Here is a 13,358-nt window from a genome sequence, read left to right as displayed (position 1 = left end):
TGCTCATTTGGTTATCTATACGGTATCAACTACAAGAATCGAACTACCGACATTACAAGTTCGGAAGCTTACTGGCTAGAACGTTTTTGAAATTTATTTTAAAGTGGATGAAATTAAGCAGCCTTTTATTTTAAACTTCTGTGAAATAACTTACAGAACATAGGGCAAAGAAACAAATCAAAATAATTTTCTTACAGAGCACAATGTCTTACAAAAACACAAAAGACAGAACTAATGTCACAATTATATTAAGGAAAATAAAGCAGGTGGGAAGGATGAGGGAAGACACTATCCAGTTACTTTTAAGATAGCTTAGTGTGTGTTTGCTCATTAATAATGAGTTATCTATTAATCAAATTGAATATATCTTGTCTCTGAGAGCTATACGTACATTCCAGAGCAATTTACTAAGCTAAACGGTAGTTAAGGAAACCAATATAAGTTACAAAATAAGAAATTGCTTGCATACATAGTTATTCTGTTTTAATTGTAAGTTCGGAGTTCTAAAGAATAAATTTTAAACAGTCTTGAGACCAGAAAAAAGCTTCATAGTTATTCGCAAGCAAGAAGTGCCTGTTTAAGAATGTTGAGAATTCTAATTACGTGATAATCACTCGGCTTTTAACCAGTTTTTGGATCAAAAACTTAATGTTTACAACCGAGAATTTAACTTGATAATGATGAAACCAAAACAAAAATATTCCTGACCAATTATAACAGAGAAAGTGACTTGAATATTCAAGCTCCTTTTAAAATTAGTATTGTTTAAAACATCTATTCAGGACGTATATTTTAGATTTTTCTGTAGTGGCATTTCAGTGTTAAAGTTGATGGCGATTATACTGAAGTTATTCAACTGGTGAGTAATGCAGTTCAATTAATTTTATTTATGTATTTAGAGACTAATTGATCTTTAATTTTCAAAACTAATCTACTATTATTATGCTAAAGTGTGACAGTTAATACACACACACATATATATATATATATATATATATATATTTAAAATGTTTATAACGTATGCACACGTATAGCGGTAAGCGAGTTGGTATAATAGATCCATTAATTTTATATCTGAGGTATGTCTAAAAGTACTTATATATTTCACATGTACACACATATATGACAATTTGTTTTTGAATTTCGCGCCAAGCTACACAAGGGTTATCTGCGCTAGCCTTCCCTAAATTAGCACTGGAAGACAAGCTGCCTTGCACTATACTGATAAGGACATTTTCCTGGTCACCAGTGGGAAGGAAAGAAACGCTTTTGGAAGGCCACCTGGTCATGATAGGGATCTAAGAATAAGTTTTCAGGGCTGAGCCGACATCTCACATTTGACTGTATATTCCTGGATCGTCTTGATATTCCCACATACAGGATTGCAAGACAAAACATAACACACGTGCTCAGGTACCACGAGCAAACGTTATAACAGAATTTTTTTGAGGTATAGACTTTCTGTATTAAAATAAAAAAGACAATTTGATTTTAATTATACCAGGTCTGATCAAATAGTTCTAAGACTTCTTCTGTAACAGGTGCCAGTACAGAGGCAGTGAGCTTCACCGAGTTGTGTACAAAGTACAAATAATGATCTACCCCACGAACAAGCCATTTTTCCAGACCTTATACCCGTGTTGCTAAAAACGTGTTCAAAGACAGACATATCTCTTTACCTGTTGTAATTAAAATGGACAAAAAAGAAGAGAAACGTACTTCAAAAAGGTTTTGTGTGAAAAATGATAAAGGAAGAACAGAAATCGTCGAAATGTTAAGAACTGCCTTTGGTGATGACTGCTTAAATAAGGCTGTCGTTAATCAGTGGACAAAACGCTTCCAAGATGGCCGGGAATCGAGCAAAGATGACCAACTTTCTGGGGCGACCTTCGACATCGTCAACTAATGAAACGGTCGCTAAGGTGAAAGACAATTAGCCAGGCCTTAAACATGTTTTAATTCGCTTGAGGGAGAAAGTTAGAAGAAACCACCAGGAGCTGTGGGAGAATGGTCACTGGTTTCTTCATCATGAGAACTCGCTTTCAGACGCTGTTGTGTCTGTTTAAGAATTTTTTGGCAAGAAAAAAACATTCCTGTGATACCACATCCCGATTTTGCCACGTGTGATTTTTATTTTGTTTCCAAAAATCAACATTAAGTTGAAATGAAAGAGATTTGATGGCAGTCCAACAATCCATAATAATGTGAAAGCAGAACTTAGTCACATAACAGTTGAAGACTTCCAGCATTGCTTCTGAAAATGGCAGGAAAGTTGGAACAAGTGTGTATCAACTGGGGTAGATTACTTTGACGGGGATAGCATATAATACTGTATATACATTATTCTTCGGAATAAAAGTGAAGTCTTAGAACGTTTTGATCACGCCTGGTATACCTGTAAAATAATGAGATCATGTTTTGAATCTGTCAAACAAAAAAATGTAAAAAAAATATTTTCTCTTCATCAGACTTATACATTTCATAAAATTTAAGGTAATAGAAATTATGTCTGTACAATAAATATAGTTTGAAAAACTTAGTGTAGTTATTTTACAGATAATATTTGCTTTTGCTAGTGATTTTCATCTTATTTATTTATCTCTACATTACTGTAACTTTTGTCGACAGATACGTTGCGCTGGTTTAGATATGACTATTAAACTTCTTAGTTTCTATTAGATCTCCATCTTTGAACGATTTTTGATGTTATAAAATTAAATTGTCAATACTGCAAAGTGTTTTATGCACATCAAAAGATATAGGAACGTAGCTAAAGTATTTGGCACCAGGGGTGGATCCTTCATTTGGCACTCCCTCCCATAAATAATTTTAAAATTTAAACACAGGAAAATATATTATATTTGCAAGTATATTTTAAAACAGTACAGTATTCTCATAAGCAAATTGGAAATAAGAAAAATGGAGAACATTAAAAATTCAGTGAACAGGTTATACTGCTTTTTATTTTATACAAAAACATAGGAAATCCAGTCTCAACGCTCAACCTATTCTTCAAAAGTAAATAAAAAGAATTCACAGTTTCTGCTTTCAAGCTTTACTTTCGGCAAACTGAAAATGACCTCATTAAAATTTGCCAATCTTGTCTGACTTATGGTCGAACGAAAATTGTTTTATCAATTTTGATTTGGAAAAGCTTATTTCACACAAAGCAATGGATATGCAGACAGTCTAAAAGAATCTCCAACACTGTGACAAGCTTGGAAGAGATTTATGAAAAGCTCATTTCACAGTAAACTCCAGAAACTGCAATGTTATCTAATTCTTTGTCTCTTTAACGCTGATTTTCGCAGCTTCCGAACGCTTCCGAAGTCGTTCAATTTCCATATTGATATCTTCATCAGAGAATTCATCGAAAATAATTTGAGCCAAACTTGGAATGCACTTCAAAAGTTCTTATGTTCCAACAACCAAAGTGTTTGACTGAATAACAGCGCAAATGAACAGAATTTAATCCATTACCTAAGAATTAATCTCCAATTCTTCATGAAAACGATCAAAACATTCAAACATAGCTCTTTTTACTTACTCTTGCAATGTGAGACCAGCAACCTTTGTCATTTTTCTGGCATCCTTTATCAGAGTTTTACTTCCGTCTTCTCTCCATAAAAATGTCAATTTCCTTATACGTTGATCAGCTTCATTATCCTCATATTCAAGAAAGCTTGGAGCTTCACAAAGCACTTTCCAAAGCTGATTACAATTGTTTGCAAATACTTTTGTGTGAGACTAATTTCTTCCAGGGCTTCACACTAGAAAGAAAGGTAACTCTAAAGAAAGAGAAATCACATACAGCAGACAATAAAATTTTAACTCATTCTCTTGTGTCCATATTTTCTTTGGGATCGCACAGTACTTCCAGAGGTGAGGTCAGCTTTTTCAAAATTTGCCTTTACTTGGGTTCACGGTGTTATAATGAGCACTCCACCTTGTCTGGGAAAGTCTTTTGACTGTCATGTATATATTATCTATTAGCATTTCCCATCGATGTGGTGAGACTGGAAGGAAGGAGTATACTCTCTCCAAGGTTCCAAAAACGTCACACATGAATAAATACTTCCAAAGGAGTGCACTCAACAATGGTTCAGAGAATGATTTGCCCAAAGCATAAACAAAACCTTGGGATTAATCTCTCTGATCTTTGAATGAACATCACCATGAATCCCAACCATAGTTGAAACATTGTCATGTCCTTGACCATGGCACGTGTATATGGGACAAGTACTCATATTTCACTATTATGTCTGAGGTAACTTAGTTTATTGTCGACAGTCGACAACTATTTGTCATAATAGTACTTGGTATATTATTAAGGGCATAAGGAACTAAAAAAATACTCGTTATTCTGTATGCAGAATATTACGAAAAACTGAGAAAGTTATGATGTTTCCTCCTAATTAATTTGGAGTCTAAATGTCTCAAGATATCATCTGGGAGTTCAGCAGGAGTCTTTCCGACAATAGGAAAAGAAGCCCAAGAATGATTCCTTTACTTCAACTTTGTCACAATATGGACTTATCTGATCACTTCACACATCTGATCAATGTGGGACACATTAGGAGTGCTGTCAGAAACAATCACAAAATTCTTTGCGTTTTTAATATCAGCCACAATTTTTCTTTGACGTGTCTTTTAAGCAGACATATTCTTTCTTTTAGAAAGAAAGTTCGATCTATTTGACAGAATATTACAAAAAACTGAGAAACTCAAAATGTTTCCTCCTAAATTTTATTAATTTGGTGTCATCTAATTAACGCAATTATTTAACGTCCAACGTCGGATAAAATTATCAATTGAAAACAACTAATGCAAGGGCGTTTAAATGGAGTCAACAGGAATTATAAGCATCAAGCAAATTAATTAGAGAAATAACACACTTAAACTTTAATTTCTCCTAAAAATACTCTGTCAAAGATTTAGCAAAAAAACAAAAGCGTTTGCGTTTTAACACCATGTTAAGCAGTAAATTATTTGTGTTGTTCTGCAGCTACTCGAGGGCTATCTGCACTAGTCGTTCCCAATTTTATGTGATAGACTAGAGGGAAGACGGATATTTAACACTATCCATTGCTAACGTTTCAGCTACTCTTTTACCAATGCAGTGGCGAATTAGTGGGTGATAGAGGAAAGCCACTCTCCTTTTTATGTTGCCACATTGTTGTAAGTGTGTTATTCAATATTTAATAGTGCATTTCTTTAATAACGCATTTTCAAAAAATGTGACAAACTTTTTAAATAATACAAAAAGAGAGGTGGGTAGCCACCCTAACCACCTACTCATACTGCAAAAAAAAAAGAATATTAACCTTCACATTATAACGCTTCCATTGCTAAAGTAGTGTGCATTTTCGGTGAAAGGATTGAAACTCGTGACTTCCATATTGCGTATCGAGCGCCCGAACCTCCAAGCCATAAAAAGAGCTGTTAAACTGTAAAAACTAATCACAATAAAATGTATCTGCCTTTCGAAAATAAAAATAGTAAGGACATATGAGCTATCGCAACAGGCATTATATAGATTTGATCGTTTGTATTAGCACAATGAGCTGTTTGTGCTATAGTTAACGCATGAATCGAACCTCGAACTTTAGCCTCATAATGGTTCAAGCTTATAACTGAGCCACTGTGGGCTCTAAACGTGGTACAACAATGCTGTGAAACAATTATTATTATGAAGAAAATTATTTATTGAAAAGAAACAAACAGTTCAGATAAAGAAAGAAAACTTTTAAAAAACAGAAATACACATTTATATAGACTAATGTAATTTTTCATAAATGAATTAGAATCGTGTTGGACAGAAACAAAACAAATAATGTACCAGTTGTAAAAAAAAAAAAAAAAAGATTTATAAGATATGAACTTGTAGGTAGATATTATAAACATAGAACCCAAAACGGCTACATTACTTTAACACTAGTTTGTGGTACTGATATTTAGTCTAAATTCTCATAATTTTATATGAACAGAAACAGAAGAATGTCGAATAATTTGGTTTAAGTTATACCTGAAATGCACTGGAGTACGTGTATATGGTTCTTAGTATCTTTGTGTAAAGGTAAAAAATATTTTGACTTTCGTCCTTTTTTACTACAAAATTTAAAAGAAAGCATAAAAGTCAGATGATTTAATGCTACGAAAAAACTTCTCTGAAACGTTTTAACAAATATACACTCCATCCAACAAGTACAGTATACAACAACAATCATTAGCGAAAGATAGAGACGATTATTAAAAAAACACTTAAAGAAAATTGCAAAGCAAAATTATCCTCGTGGGGCGTTTGACCAACTAACAGCATTGACAATTTTTAATGACGTTTAACTACGTGCAAATAATATAAACCAAGATAGTTCCATTTGGAAATTGGTAGAACTTACAGAAGTATACATTTAATGGATGAAAAGAAATATGTACAGAAGTTATGTAGTTTTAAACTGTTATTGCATAAAACTGTAATTTACATTCATGATGTCAAAAGCAATAAACAACGTTAAATTTCGGGTTTCGATATCCACAGTGAACTGAACATAGATACTCCATTATCAGAGATGATACGTGAATTTTCTTTGTTCAGATAGGATCTGTTACGTTTGGGTGATTGCACAGTTGAAAAGAATCAGTTCTTTTCTCTGTTTTTTTCTCTCCATGTATAATATTTTTAAATCAGTTAGAGGTAATTTATTTGTTTAGGCTAAGCCCTCCCAAGCTTTTTATACGTGATGCTCATACTATGTGTAGCTTTGAGCTTAACAATAAACAAGAATAAAAAAAAACTAAGACGAAAAGCACATGCGGAGTCAATGAGAACATTACTTATAATTGAAAGTATTATAAGAAAGAGTGAGATGTGTAATACTAGTTTTACATATTTCTAATATAAAATATTTAACAGGTTAACTAAGAAGTACGTAGAAAAAAGAAAAAGCAGTCTAGTTTAGAATATTTATTTTCATAAATATTATCAAGCGTATTGATTCTATTGCATTGCTAACTATCCACATGTAATACCGTAACATTAAAAGCTTCGTAGTGGTTAGAAGATGTAATTATTAATATATTTTGGCTGCTATCATGGTACCTTACACCAAATAAGCTCCGTTAATAAATGAAAGGCATTGTGGGTATTACCTTGTCAGGAAATAGAAGCATGTGGCATGTTTTTTTTTCTTATTAATTTGATCTGTTTTGAATTTCGCGCAAAGCTACTCGAGGGCTAACTGCACTAGCTGTCCCTAATTTAGCTCTGTAAAACTAAAGGGAAGACAGCTAGTCATCACCACCCACCGTCAACTCTTGGGCTAATCTATTACCAATGAATAGTGGGATCGACCGTCACATTATAAAGCCCCCACGGCTGAAAGGGCGAGCATGTTTTGGTATGACGGGTATTCGAACCTGCAACCCACAGATTACGAGTAGAGTGCTTTAACCACCTGGCTATGTCGGGCGTTTTTATTAATCAGTTAGGTTTCATTTTGGTGAGAAAATGCAAAAAGGCTTTTATTGTAGATATTACTAAGATGTTTTTGCATTTTCAAAAAGTAGATGAACGCGAATAATTAGTTTTTTTAATAATAATATTTATTTGATACATATATTTATGTATGAATTTAAAATAAACCATCGACATGATAACAAGAAGATATAACATTAAGGACCTTTTAATATTTGAACATTTAGTTTGTGTGTTTGTGTGTGTTTTCTTATAGCAAAGCCACATCGGGCTATGTGCTGAGCCTACCGAGGGGAATCAAACCCCTGATTTTGCGTTGTAAATCCGAAGACATACCGCTGTACTAGCGGGGGGGGGCGAACATTTAATTGAACTTACACAAAAATATGACAATTACTTAGGTGTATGTAAGGCATGATTTAATAAATTTAAAGTCATATCGTGACTTAAATCTTTATGTGAAAGTTCTCTATTGATTAGATAATGATTATTTTAAGATGCCGTATATCAATTAAGATATAAAATTGTTCACAACAGTTTAAGATAGAAAGTGGCATCCTTTGATCTAAAGGAGTCGCTTGTTTGTTCATTTTTGTTAAGCAAGCTATATGGAGTACCTGTGTTTAATGCACTACCAGTACCGAAACTCGATTTTTGCCTTAATAAACCTACAGATTTAGTGTTTAACTGTTTAACCACCCAAGTGGGGCAAATAAGTTAATTAGCGTTCCATGAAATATGAGCAGGCTGATAAGAGATATTGTTAGTTTTGAAAGATGGTCGTATAGGGAAACTAATATTTTCAAAGTTTTCACTAAAACAAGGGTTTTCACAAATTACACAGAACAATGTATGAATAGATTTTCTTGCATCATAACTAAATAATTGATGTAGTATCATGTATTGTCACTTCGTTCGCTAAACAACTTACCTTCTTTAATACTTAATTTTATAATATATCAAAGATTCATGAGTAAGACTAGAAGTATCTCTGCATATGTTTATTATTTCTGGATAGACCAGATAATATAGATGGTTGTTTCTGTTTGACGTTAAGATAAAATAATTTTACAACTACCAATAATATGAACGTGATCATTCACGATGTTTCTGAACGAAACGCTTCCGACGTTCAAGGATTTAAAACATCCTTACTACAAAGTGAGATAAATTATAGCAAATGATTTCTAAGAAAAAACTGATTTGTTAAGTGTCGTATATTTTATCAGGCGACTAATAAATTCTACTAGTTATAAATTGTTTGGCTCGTAATAAAACGTCTCTCTCCAGTTTATTATTTATGAATATTTTGTTCTTAATAATAAGATACAATATGGTGTCATATCTGTGTTCAGGGGTAAATCCTTCAGAAACATAACTCTTTAAAACTATAGTAAAGAAAAGACAGCGAGATTACATCGTATATACGATGTACTATTTCCAATGACGAATCTATCATTCAAAAAACGTTTAAGTCTGATTTCAGTTGAAAGAAATACTAGTCTTCAAACTATGGTCTAAACCAACGTTTAACCAAGCTGTTACTTAAAATATTCTATGACTTTTTAGTACTTTCTGCACTATAAGCCTGCATTTCTTTATCATAATTATGCTGTAACATGTTTACACAAATTTGCTTTAACTTTTTAGTTTCTGTGGAATTTCTATCACGTGTAAAATTAATGTCATATACCATTTTTTGGGCATATTAAGCTAGTGGTATCACTAGGTGCTTAAAATATTTGGGTCTCGAGCCCAAAGATCCAGGAGTTTTCGACGTTTCAGCATGATATCGATCATGGTTTTCTATTTTGATTTTTTCAATCCACCAACTGGGTATTAGGGACATGGGCCTCATGCACCAGCGTCTAGCAAAGCTTTTGTGCTAAGCACTGTTTAAAACATCACTATCTTCGAGTTCATGGCAATTTTTATGTTTACGTAAATGTTCTTAAAATATATTAATGCACTGAGATAAAAATGCTCTATCATTATATCTTTTGTAAAGGAGAAAATGTATTTTTATAGTTTTTTTTAACGTTCAAGTTATTTGAGTGATTCCTTAAATTTTATTTTGATAACATCATATTTAGCCGTTCTCAGGGTTTATTTCCACATAATTAATTTCTGGTGTTTCAATAATTTGATTTGAAAACTATAATTTGAATGTTTAGTTTTAATTTCTAGACGTGTTTAAATTTTCTTGTGTTCCGTGGAACGAGAACTAATTGGTTTGCAGAATGTTTGGAGTATTATTATTATATTCTTATAATACAGTACCCCATACTCATGAAGTTTAGCATATAACAACCATACTTGATATATTTGTTATTATCATAATAGGGTTTCCGACAATAGTATAATACAATTTTAATACTTTTATGTTCACCTATTAATTAATTAAAGCTCAGCGCAAAGATCTTAGAAAACAACTGAATGAAATCACTTGTTTCTATATAAATAACATAGAAAACGCTGGCAGTAATAAGTGGCATTAACTGCACTCTATTAATCCATGTGCGATTAGAAACCATATAACCACCAAAGCCTCTGACCTACGTTGGAATTGCCACATAAATAATCACTGGGTTTCGTATTCTTCAACAATTCTAGGGTTAAAATATATTATTACATAGAGTAACAATAGTAAGATACCTATTGATCTTCATAAAGATTATAGAAGTAGTATTCCCTTTATTTACTCTGTGCGTCAATTTATATTTTATTTCACAATAAAATGTAGGATTCTCGAAGCGATTACTTCACTTCAAAAGAAATGATAAACGCAATGTAAAGGGTCTGTACAGTATTAGTGTATAATCTGTTAAAACAAATACTTGAAATCAAACAGAAATAATTCGTTGTACATCAATTTTACCTTTAGTTGTTATGAAACCAAATTTTGTTCATGGATTGTGATATGTATTTTATAATAATCTTTATATAGAAGAATGAAATACTGGGAAGATGAGATCGTGTTCATAAGTGCCACGTAAATTTCAGAATATTAATCGTTTATCAGTAATTTCGCATTTACATACTTGCAAGTAAATAGGTTTGAAGCAATGTTTTCTATGATGAATCGTTCTGAGGATGAATTTAAAACCACCTCAACTTACGAACTGTAGAATACAAAAACCATCCAAGTTACTCTTGTGAAAAACCTACAATAATAAAACATCCCTCTTTTATACCCACGCTTTAAAATAACAGAAAACATGAATATCTCGACCTTTCGAGAATTGTACATTGTGCGCATGAAAAATAGATCACTCAGCCAATGCACTAAAAGTACGACACATCTAAGCATAAACCTTAAGTATATTCTTAAAGAATATAGGTATTTCTCACGATCTATAAGAACATGACCCAGCATAGTTAAAATTAAATGAAAAACAAAATTGTTGCTTAACCTTATCACACTGAAAGAATAAATGGGTAATAGATTCTAATGACATATGACAAAAGGAACAATAACCTCTTTATTGGAAATCAGTATGAACCCATTTCATATTTGCTGTAACGACATGATGGCAAAGTAATAAAATCTAACTCACATAGCCCAAACCTGACAAAAGCTCGAAACAAGACTTCCAACAGCACAAACCATCCACTTACCAGGGGCGTAGATTTTTTACACCCGATGGGGGGGATGATTTTGCAACCACTTATGTGGACTGTTCAATTTGTAAATTGGTAATCTCTGATCATGTGAACCTGAAAGCTTTAAACATGCAGTCACAGAGTAATCTTGTTGCCACGATACTTCAAGATTTCCATGTAGGTTTGTATAAGTGGGGTGTTGTGAACAGTTTTCAAAATGTTAATAGAATAAAGACAAATGTGTCACAAATCAACTGCCACATGAATTTATTACTGTGCAGTGTAAAAGGTGCCATTATACTTGACAAGGTTACTAATAACTTTCATTGCATGGATTACGTTTTCAAATATTAATAAAATTAGTAATTACCCTTGGTAAGTTTATATCTACTGAAGAACTATTCATGTTGTTTGATAAAAATAATTAAAATGTCTTTGCGAACTCTTGAAAATTACACATCAATACAATGTAGCACATAATTATTCATACTTTTCATTGAAGTAAGATTCATTTAGTCCTCTAGTCAACATGTTCTCAAACGTAGACCTCCTTTGTGATGATATGTTTATGAATTCTTTCATAAGCTCTTCTATATTTATTTTGTCGACCTCATCTTTGTGAGTGTAACAAATTGCCACATGGTTGAGGCGGCACTGAGACATAGTTGACCTTAACCACGTCTTCAACCGTCATAATGCAGAAAAACTGCGTTCACATTCTGGATACTGGACATACAAGTAAAACTTTCATGAGAAGAAACACTTCACTAAACATCTGCTGGCTTCTTTCATGCATTTTACAGTAAGCATCCTCCGCACCTTTCAGAGATACTGCTTTTGTTGTTCCTTTGAACATGGGCAACTAAAACTCGAACCGTTGTGCAGAGATTTCTGGATAGAAATTTATAACCAAGTTGTCAATCTTGCCAGATGTGATCATGTTCTCAAGTTCCAGATATTGCCTCAAGTCATTGTTGTCTGCATTGAATCTAATGGTCAGATGTTCTATGGTTGTATCCACAAATTCAAAATATTGGCTTCTGTAGTAATCACTAGTTGTTGCAGAATGGTGTGCTGAGCCATCACCTGTGATCCTTGTGGGGGATTTGCGAATGCGTGGTAGTTCAATAGGCACCAGATCTAGGGAAGTTATCTTTTTCTCAGCTTCATCAAATATCTTGGTGTAATTTTCCTCTGTTCGCAATACCCGCAATTGCTCAACTGTCATTGCAGATGCTTCAATCATGCCAGATACTGTCGCTGATTTTGCTTGAAATCCACGGTTTAGTTCCTCTAATGCAGCTAATGGATGCTGAGCCATCAACAATTCTAAAACTGTCTTTTCTTTGTCAGATCTGTCCAGCAAACCTCGTGCTTTCACTGCTACATCTGATTTTTCATTTGCTAATTTAGACAAAGAATCAACAATGTCACCGCAGTAATCATTAGCACATGTAATTGCAGATAGGCGGCACAACCAGCGTGTTGGACACAGTGGGCAGATGTATTTAACTGGACCATTGTGGCTGTCTGACGATACAATATTTTCAAAGATTGTCTTGTATTTGCCTGACCTCTGAAGCAAGATACCAAGTTCATGTACTCACTGGATAGAATCTCGAACACATTCACAAGCTTCAACTGCATGTTGCATTATTAAATTAGCCTTGTGTGCTCCGCAGTAAAAAAACAAAGCTGACGGTTGCTTCTCTTTTATTTTTGCCTGGCATCCACTGTACGCACCATTCATGTTAGCGGCTCCATCATAAGTTTGTGCTCTTTAATCCTAAGAGTGGTAAATTGAGTCTAGTCAGTACATCAAGTATAGTCGAGGATATTGTTTCACCAGTTGTATTGGAAACACTGTACAAACCAAGAAATGTCTCATGGACGTCTAGGTTCTCATCTACGTATCGTACACATATTGCTTCCTGTTCGGCACCTGTAACATCTTGAGTGCCATCAACCATTAATGCAAAGATTTTACTTTGCTGTACTTCGTGTGCTATGTTCCTCAGTATTTGATAGCTGAACATCTCCATTATTTCATTTTGAGCCTGGGGTGATGTGAATGTAGTTTTTCTTTGACAAGTAGGCTGTCAACTCAGGATCTTCCTCTTCCAGGAGCTTCATTAACTACAGGAAGTTCCTCTCCGTATCAATATGTCCACGTAATGCTAAACCTTGACGCAGTAAGAAACGTAAACTTCTGAATATTTTGGCTAAACTTCTTTTGCATTCCTCCTGCTGCTTCTTTTTTCCATCATGTAGCTGGACAGTC

Source organism: Tachypleus tridentatus, chromosome 1 (assembly GCF_004210375.1).
Source record: "Tachypleus tridentatus isolate NWPU-2018 chromosome 1, ASM421037v1, whole genome shotgun sequence".
Taxonomy (NCBI): Eukaryota; Metazoa; Arthropoda; class Merostomata; order Xiphosura; family Limulidae; genus Tachypleus; species Tachypleus tridentatus.
The sequence above is the reverse complement of the archived record's forward strand: the minus strand, read 5'-3'. Positions refer to the sequence as shown.